At 39.3% G+C, this 8,876-nt stretch overlaps 1 long non-coding RNA gene across 1 annotated transcript; it reads right to left on the bottom strand.

Moving 5' to 3' along the window:
• Positions 1–4: 4 nt before the first annotated feature.
• LOC147320014 (uncharacterized) lies at positions 5–8,876 on the bottom strand. The gene is made up of 3 exons (XR_015131194.1): positions 8,515–8,876; positions 8,337–8,433; positions 5–5,892 (listed from the first exon to the last, which is right to left on the bottom strand). It is a non-coding gene; the product is annotated as an uncharacterized LOC147320014 (long non-coding RNA).

Below are 8,876 nucleotides of genomic sequence, written 5' to 3'. Positions count from 1 at the left end.
CAAACATCCACTCGGGGTGGATGTGAAGTAAGGCAAGGCAAGTTTATTTGTATAGCACAATTCAACAACAAGGTGATTCAAAGTGCTTTACAGAGACATTAGAAACAAGAACAAATAAAAAGCATGATTTAAAATTGAATAAAACAAGCAAATAAACTAACTAACTAATTAACAAACAAACAAACAACAGTATATAAAATCAAAACAGATAAAATCAGAAATAGATAAGATCAGTAGTTAAATGTAAGTTTTGAAATTTAAGCTTAAAGTGTGGATTTGGTGCTTTATTCAAATGCAGCTGAGAACAGGTGAGTCTTCAGCCTGGATTTAAATAAACTGAGTGTTTCAGCTGATCTGAGGCTTTCTGGGAGTTTGTTCCAGATATAAGGAGCATAAAAGCTGAATGCAGCTTCTCCGTGTCTGGTTCTGACTCTGGGAACTGATAAAAGACCGGATCCAGATGACCTGAGGGATCTGGATGGTTCATACTGGGTCAGGAGGTCATTGATGTATTTTGGTCCTAAACCATTCAGAGCTTTATAGACCAGCATCAGAACTTTAAAGTCTATCCTCTGACGGACAGGCAGCCAGTGTAAGGACCTCAGAGCTGGACTGATGTGGTCCACTTTTTTGGTCTTAGTGAGGACTCGAGCAGCAGAGTTCTGAATGAGCTGTAGTTGTCTGACTGATTTTTTAGGTAGACCTGTAAAGATGCTGTTACAGTAATCAAGCCTACTAAAGATGAATGCATGGACTAGTTTTTCCAGGTCCTGTTGAGACATCAGATCTTTTATCCTTGATATATTCTTGAGGTGATAGTAAGCTGACTTTGTTATTGTCTTAATGTGTTTTTCTAAGTTTAGGTCTGCATCCATCACTACACCCAAATTTCTCGCCTGGTTTGTGGTTTTTAGATGTATAGATTGAAGTTCTCTGGTGACCTGTAATCGTTTTTCTTTGGCGCCAAAGACTATTACCTCAGTTTTGTTTTTGTTTAGCTGGAGAAAATTGTGGCACAACCAGTCATTGATTTCCTCAATGCATTTACCAAGAGCCTGTACAGGGCCTCGGTCTCCTGGTGACATTGTGATATATATTTGTGTGTCATCTGCATAGCTGTGATAGTTTATTTTGTTGTTCTTTATAATCTGTGCCAGTGGGAGCATGTAGATGTTAAACAGAAGGGGTCCCAAGATGGAACCTTGGGGAACTCCACATGTGATACTTGTCTGCTCAGATGTGAAGTTACCTATTGATACAAAGTATTTCCTGTTTTCTACGTATGTTTTGAACCAGTTTAGTACAGTTCCTGAAAGACCTGTCCAGTTCTCCAGTCGTTTGAGTAATATGTTGTGGTCAACTGTATCAAATGCTGCACTGAGATCCAGTAAAACTAGGACTGACATTTTTCCACTGTCTGTATTCAGACATATGTCATTAAACACTTTGGTCAGAGCGGTTTCAGTGCTGTGGTTCTGTCTAAAACCTGACTGGAAGGCATCGTAGCAATTATTCTGTTTTAAGAAGTAACTGAGCTGTTGAGAAACTGCTTTTTCAATGATCTTACTTAAAAACGGGAGATTTGAGATCGGCCTGTAGTCGTTCATTTGTGTCTTGTCAAGATTGTCCTTTTTCAGTATAGGTTTGATTACAGCAGTTTTTAGTGATTCTGGAAACACACCTGATAATAAAGAAAAGTTGACGATCTGTAACAGGTCTGACTCTAAAGTCTTTGAGACCTTTTTGAAAAAACTTGTTGGCAGGACATCTAAACAGCAGGAGGAGGAGTTCAGTTGACCTAAGATGTCCTCCAGGTCTTTGCTGTTAATAGGTTGAAACTGTTTCATGGTGTTTAAACAGTTTTTTGGTGGACACAGTACATATCCTGGATCTGCTGTTGATGTACCAATTGCTTGTCTAATTTTTTGGATTTTTTCAGTGAAGAATTTGGCAAAGTCATTGCAGGCCATGGTCGAATGAAGTTCAGCTGCCACTGACACAGGAGGGTTTGTTAGCCTGTCAACTGTAGAAAATAAGACCCGAGCATTATGGCTGTTTTTAGTGATGATGTCAGAGAAGTAGGACCTCCTTGCATTCCTCAGTTGTAAATTATAATTGTGAAGTTTCTCTTTATAAATGTCATAATGAACCTGGAGGTTTGTTTTTCTCCATCTGCGCTCAGCTTTCCTACACTCTCTTTTTTCATTTTTCACCAGTGTGGAGTTTCTCCATGGAGACTTTTTCCTTCCAGAGATAACCTTCACCTTAATGGGAGCAATAGTGTCCATTACATTTAACATGTTAGCATTGAAGCTATTGACGAGCTCATTGACTGAACCTTTGGACAGGTCAGGTGTTAATGGGAAGACCTGGTTAAAAATTGCACTACTGTCTTCAGTTATACACCGTTTTGTGATCACTGTTGTTGATATATTTGTGTGGGCTGAGATTTTACTTTCAAAGAAAACACAGTAATGATCAGACAGGCCCACATCAGACACAGTAACCTTTGAAATGCTCAGGCCTTTGGAGATCAGTAGGTCAAGAGTGTGTCCTCTATTATGTGTGGCCTCTGTTACATGCTGAGTCAGCCCAAAGTTGCCCAGAGTGTTACTCAGGTCTTTAGTCCCTTTGTCCTGAGGGTTGTCCACATGAATGTTAAAATCCCCAGCAATAATTACACAGTCAAAATCAACACAGATCACAGACAGCAGTTCACTGAGGTCATTAAAAAAGTCTGTGCAGTATTTGGGAGGCCTGTAAACATTAAGAAACACAACTTTGGATGGGGCCTTCAGCTGTAAAGCCACATATTCAAAAGACTGAAAACTTCCAGGAGATAGCTGCTTACATTGAAATGATTCATTAAATAAGACAGCAACCCCTCCTCCTCTCCTGCTCGCCCTGACCTCACTGATAAAACTGTAGTTAGGAGGGGTCGTCTCGATGAGAACAGCTCCACTGTTACTTTGGTCCAACCAAGTTTCAGTTAAAAACATAAAATCAAGGCTGTGCTCAGTGATTAAATCATTAATTAAAAATGTTTTCCCAGCTAGAGATCTAATGTTTAATAAAGCCAACTTAAGTGTTTTAGAGGTATTACTTGTCCCCTCGTGTTTGGGAGCAGTCTGTGGCACACAAGGTATGTTTACTATGTTTAAAGATCTTTTAGAGTGCAGCTCTCTGTGTTTTGACCAGGCCACATGTCTCCTGTCACCTAAAAGTACAGAGATTTTAAAACCTTCTAGTAAACAGGGTCCCCGCTTCTCCTGGGAAAAGTCACCACTGCCATAATCCTCACAGCCCGGACCCTCCACACATCACGCATCAGACTGTGGAGACAGAGCATGAAGAGGAACTAAGGGGGGCGAGGCTGGGCAATGTGACTTCGATTGCTCTGTTGAGGGTGGGGCTCGATGGCGAACCTTTGGCCGCTCTGGTGGGGGGTTTATGGGGACAAAAAGGGATAAAAAGTAGATAAGAGTTAACTGATTCACAAACAGAGTCATAAACAGCCATGTTAGTCAGTGTTTATTTAACAAGCATTAAATAAATGTCCTAATGTCACATATATCAATATACTGTAATATACTATAATATAATTGTGTATGCTCACTTTATATCGCTGCAAGCAAAAGGTTTATTTAACACCATCAATTGTTTTGTTATTACTAAAGTTAACCGTCACTGTGGCACAGTGTGGTTTGTGGCTCAGCTGCAGGGAAGGGGTGGAGCAGTTGGTTCAGGCTGTGGTGTCAGAGGAGGCTGACTCAATACACCTGACCTCCATCATCTGATCATGTTTCCCCTTTTGAGTACGTCGCTGGGATCAGAGCAGAGAGTGTGGTGTGGAGCTGGAGGAGAGCAGCTGGAAAGCTGCTGTAGAAACAGATTGCAACTATAACGCTGTGTGCCTGAGTCCTTTATTATCACAGTCACACTCCAGTCAGACCTGCTTATCATAAAACAGAGCAAACACAGATCCAAAGTGACCTTTCAGTCTATGAATATGAATCTCAAAGACATAAATAATCTTTAGTAGACAGTGGAAACTCCGTTAGAAGCAACTAATGTCATGTACCTCAGTGCAACAATCACAGTTCTTGTTCTACTGCAAGGTTTTCAGAATTAATAATTAGTCATTATGAATTGGGTTAATTCGAAATGAAATATAGTTTGCTCATATTAACTAATTTTTTTAAAAAGACGAAAAGTTTTTCTTGTTGCTAATTAATGCTCAGATTATCCTCTAATAACCTGAGGATACGATTATAGTTGTGCAAACTGGTGTTACCCTTCTTAGTTTCAGAAACTGGCAAAAGGATTAGTTAAGTTAGCAAACATCCCGCTCATTTTGAATTTGATGCCAGGAATACAATTCAAAAAAGTTATGACCAAATCCCAAATAAGTGTAAAGGTGGGAAGCAGCTCTGCCAGCAAACTGCTGCTGCCTTCTCTGAGCCCAGACTCTGGGACTTGAACAAAGTTTAAAACTGTCCTGTGGTCTGACCAGTCCAAGTCTGAAATTCTTGAATTCAAAACCAGCATCTGTTACGTATGGAGGGCTTAATGCACATAATTAATGTATTTGAGAAAGTCCTGCTAGTGCTGAACAACATATACAGGTTTTAGAGACTCTTTAACTAATAACTAACCAGGCAGCTCGTTCACTTTCTCCTGACTGTTCTTTCTACACTTCTTTATCATACAAAAAAAAAATACAAACAAAATCAGTAGTTTTAAAGATAACAGACATTTTATGAAAGTTTGACCTTGTTTGACATTGAAGAAGAGGTCAGAGGTCCAACGTAACGTGATATTTAGAAAGCTCAGAAATCATTGTCTATATGCTTACATGTGGTCAATACAAACAACGGCAGTAAGAAAGAGAGTTTTAGCAGTTTTAGCTCAATCTATTGACCTTGAAGGAGAGGTCAGAGGTCAAATGTAACATGAAATTTTAAATCTTTACACAGTACTTTTATATGTTGACAATTCATGCCACCTAACTATAACAGTTTTATGGCTTTTTGTCCCAGTTTGACCAATAAATCCTTAAGTTGACCTTAAAGACTTGGTCGATAAAAGGCAAGTTTGTAAAGACTTGTTAACTTTACAGCCATAAAAAGCTTTTATCAGAATTAATGTAAGTTTATTTGAGTTATCGTTACAGACAGAATGATATGCATGCATGCAAATACTACCTCCTTGGAGAAGATAACAATGTAAATGCAAAACAGTGGGAAACCAGAGCTGACAGCTGAAAGTCAACGAGCGAAACAGCTATAGGCAGTTTAGAACTGGACTGCTGGCAAGTTAACAATGCAGGCTTTGTAATATTCCCCAAATTCAGCTTTATGAGTACATTATGAAGGAGGCATGTATTAAACACACTTAATATACACCTCGTAGATACAAACAGTGCCATTTGGCAGCTAATGCTGAATGTTAATATAACTTCTGTTTACTTACATAAAACCTCCACAGGGCACCTTTGAGATGTGGTGCCAAGTTTTCAGGGATTTCAAGAGCCTCATCACACCTCAGGAACTCCACAGAGGAGATATCCACTATCTAAAATTATTTCCTAACCTTACATCTATCATCCTTCCTGGAAAGGTAGTTTGTTAATTCGTTAATACAACAGTGAGTTGATACTAGCTAATACTGGCACAGTTTAATATAATTAACATGCTGAAGACAAGACTTTGATTGGTAATTGATCATGTTACAGTGTTGCTACTTGTACTCGACTGAAAGCACAGGATACTTCTTTCACCTTTCAGTCACTGCAATAAGTTCATGCAGTGTCACTGTCAGCTCCAACCCCAAGGTGGGCTGGAATTAGCTCAGCCAGGTTTCCACGGCATTTTTATCCCTCGTCTCCTCACCCTGCATAATAAGAAAACAAATATGTCTCACAAGCAACAGTGGCTATTAAAACCAAAGATGGTTAGAAGGCAGAACAGCGACTGAATATGGCAGTGCATGTAAAAAACAACTTTATTTTTCACTAATTGGTTATATTAATATTTATGTTTGTTTATCAGACTACTCCTCAACATTAGTAAAGGGACATTAACTCTGTTTATCTCTGATGTCCACAGTGCTTATGTCTTAATTGTTCATGGAAAGGTGATTCAGATCTGTATATGACCTTGATTTATGATTGCTTCAGAAATCAGATGATGATAACTTATAATAAATATAAGAATATTGTGCAGTTAGAATAGTCTAGTGTAAGTCTTTTCCAAAAACGTAATCTTGTCTGGATTCAGTCTCGTTTGCACAGTAAGATCAACAAACTTTAGAGATTACATAGCCGCTCATTAAGCGCTACCTAACTGCTCTAAACACTAATCACACACTTGTCTTCCTTATTGCTGCTTAGACTGTAAAAGCAGTTCCCCAGATTACCCTGTAAGCCTGCAGCATGCTTATGAATGATGGTGGGAGGTTTGTGTGTGTAGATTCTTAAAGCCGTGCAGCCTGTGGACCTGTGATACATTTCAATGAGTGTCTTCATCAACATCAAAGACATGCAGATTGCTTAGTGTTTGATTTGCAAGCTAGGGGTTTGACACTGGGTCAGTCAGGGTTTCCTGGTTGACCACTAGAGGTCACTGTGGGATCACGTTCTTCTTATATAAAAGGCTGGGGTAGAAATTGCGCATATGGCAGCATTTTACACGCACTTACTGCTTGTTGCTTGCTTGTTAACTTGTGAACCACAGTTGCATATGTTGGAAAAATTCAATTTTCATGCATTAAAGCAGGGAAGTGAATTTTGCAATTATGAATAAAAAAATTTATGTAAAAAGTAAAATATGTTTTTGTGTTTCTGTGGATTTGGGACTTGTTTTCTATGCATGAAGATGAATTAAATATTTGAACAAAGAGGTGGCAACAGGTAATTTACTCAAATTACCTGTTGCCACAATAGAAAAAGAAAAAGAGTTTATTACAGGGCGTTTATCCAAATGTGTTCAAAGTGGAAGAACAGAAAGAAAAAGATGTCTCCCAGGTCTCAAAATTATACATAAATTTAAACCTGGCTTCTGTTACTATAGTGAATTATTTGTAAGTTGTTTGCTATACGTTTAAAATGTAAACTTTAAATTGTAATGGAGTGAAATGTCTAATATTTCCTACTGAAACGTAGCGATGGCAAAATAAACATTACACTGTAGCTATACTAGTACATTTGTTCTTATGCAGAACCTGATAAAATATACCAAAACGATCTTTCTGAAGATGAACATGTGATTGAAAGGAGGCCTTTGGTTGGAACAGCCGCCTGACTGATGGACAGCTGAAGATGCCAACATGACCGGCCTTTCCGCTTAAATAAAAGGCTGATGTGGGCCACAATTTCTGAATGCAGCAGTGTAGTAGGAGCTGGAACATCTCCAGACACAGTTGGTATTGTATAGGCATAAGTGAGCAGACAACCATGAAACACAGGAAGTAGATCGGTGGGGGGAGGGTCAACTGATCCCTGCATATGACCGACTCTGCTGTAATTCAGATGGCCTTCTCTGCCACCAGGTTTGCTCTGTCAGGGATCACCAGTCCCAGTGTATCACTCATCTGCTGCTTCACTTAACTAGCCTTTTGTTTCCATACATTGTTTGCAACCACAGATTATTTCTACTTCTCACTTCCTTTATCTGTGAGAAGAAAATATGATATGACCCCATGATGGAACACATTCCTTACAAAGAAATTCAGAGCAACATTAATTACCATTGTAAGATTTGTTTTTGTTGTGTCAGCTGTCGGCTAATCAATGGTTAAAGCCGACTAAGGTTTTTTGTTCCTGAGCTTATTAAGCTATGTTGTCACTGGGACATGCCGCCGCCCTCTTTCACCTGTAAAATACTGTTAAAGGCAAAACATGGACACTCCCTTGTTTAGACTGCAACAGTTTCCTGGACAAATACAATTCAGTGTTCTTTTTTTAGAAAATATATTTTTCCATTCTCAACTGTACTATTATTACTTTCTGAATAGTTTTGAATCAATGAATCAATATAGACATGTATATTAAATACAAACAAATATGTATCAGTCAAAAGGATTTTTTAAAAAAGATTTTTTTTCATCAAAAAATATCCAACTTTATATTAAGTGTCCCACAAAAAATTGGCTTGTTACAAAGCCTAGAACATTAGCCTGTCAGCAAAGAGCGTACTGTCTGGCTACACAAACGACCTGTGCAGATGCTGTTATTGTGCCCCATAATGTCACGTTCTTGGGTTCACACTGTGCTGGAGCCCCCCTCACACAAACTGCAATAATCTGGCTTTACCCGGTGCTCCATATGGGAAGCCTACCATTCGCTGATGGGTTAAATCCACTTAGTGAGAGGGAGAGGGAGCGACTCAGCTTTTCCTTACGTCCAGCTGACCAGTCTGTCACGTCTCTGCCTGGCTGCATCAAGGACCACATGGTAGTTTTACAGCTGAGCAGAAGTAAAGAGAAGTATGCACAAAAGCAGCTGTGGAGTCTCACCTGCTCCAATCCTGTTTACTAGACTTAACCAGCTGCTACTGACTGACTGACGGTTAGGAAGATAAACAAGTTGCCCTCTGTCAAAGAGGCTTTGGATGAGGTCACCTTTCCCTTCATCCTGTCACCCTTCAACTAGGATTATGACAGCACTTGTGGTCCAGTTACCTCTGAGAACTTCCTTAAATACAACATATTAACTGTTTGTGCCTAAAAAACAAAGATCAGAGGGGTCAGTTTGCAACGCTGCCTTCTGTGAGGTAAAACAGTCATTTTTCATACATTTGCAGTAAGACTCCTTTCCACAGTCGTCTGAGGTGTTGCTCCCTCCTCCCACTGTTCTTACAACTCAGGAGGGAAAATGA

Source organism: Aulonocara sp. 'chitande type north' Nkhata Bay, linkage group LG10, assembly GCF_057382095.1.
Source record: "Aulonocara sp. 'chitande type north' Nkhata Bay isolate Kocher_YH1m ecotype deep benthic linkage group LG10, A_spYH_male_GT1.1, whole genome shotgun sequence".
In the NCBI taxonomy this organism is placed as follows: Eukaryota; Metazoa; Chordata; class Actinopteri; order Cichliformes; family Cichlidae; genus Aulonocara; species Aulonocara sp. 'chitande type north' Nkhata Bay.
This window is presented reverse-complemented; position numbering and strand designations above follow the sequence as displayed.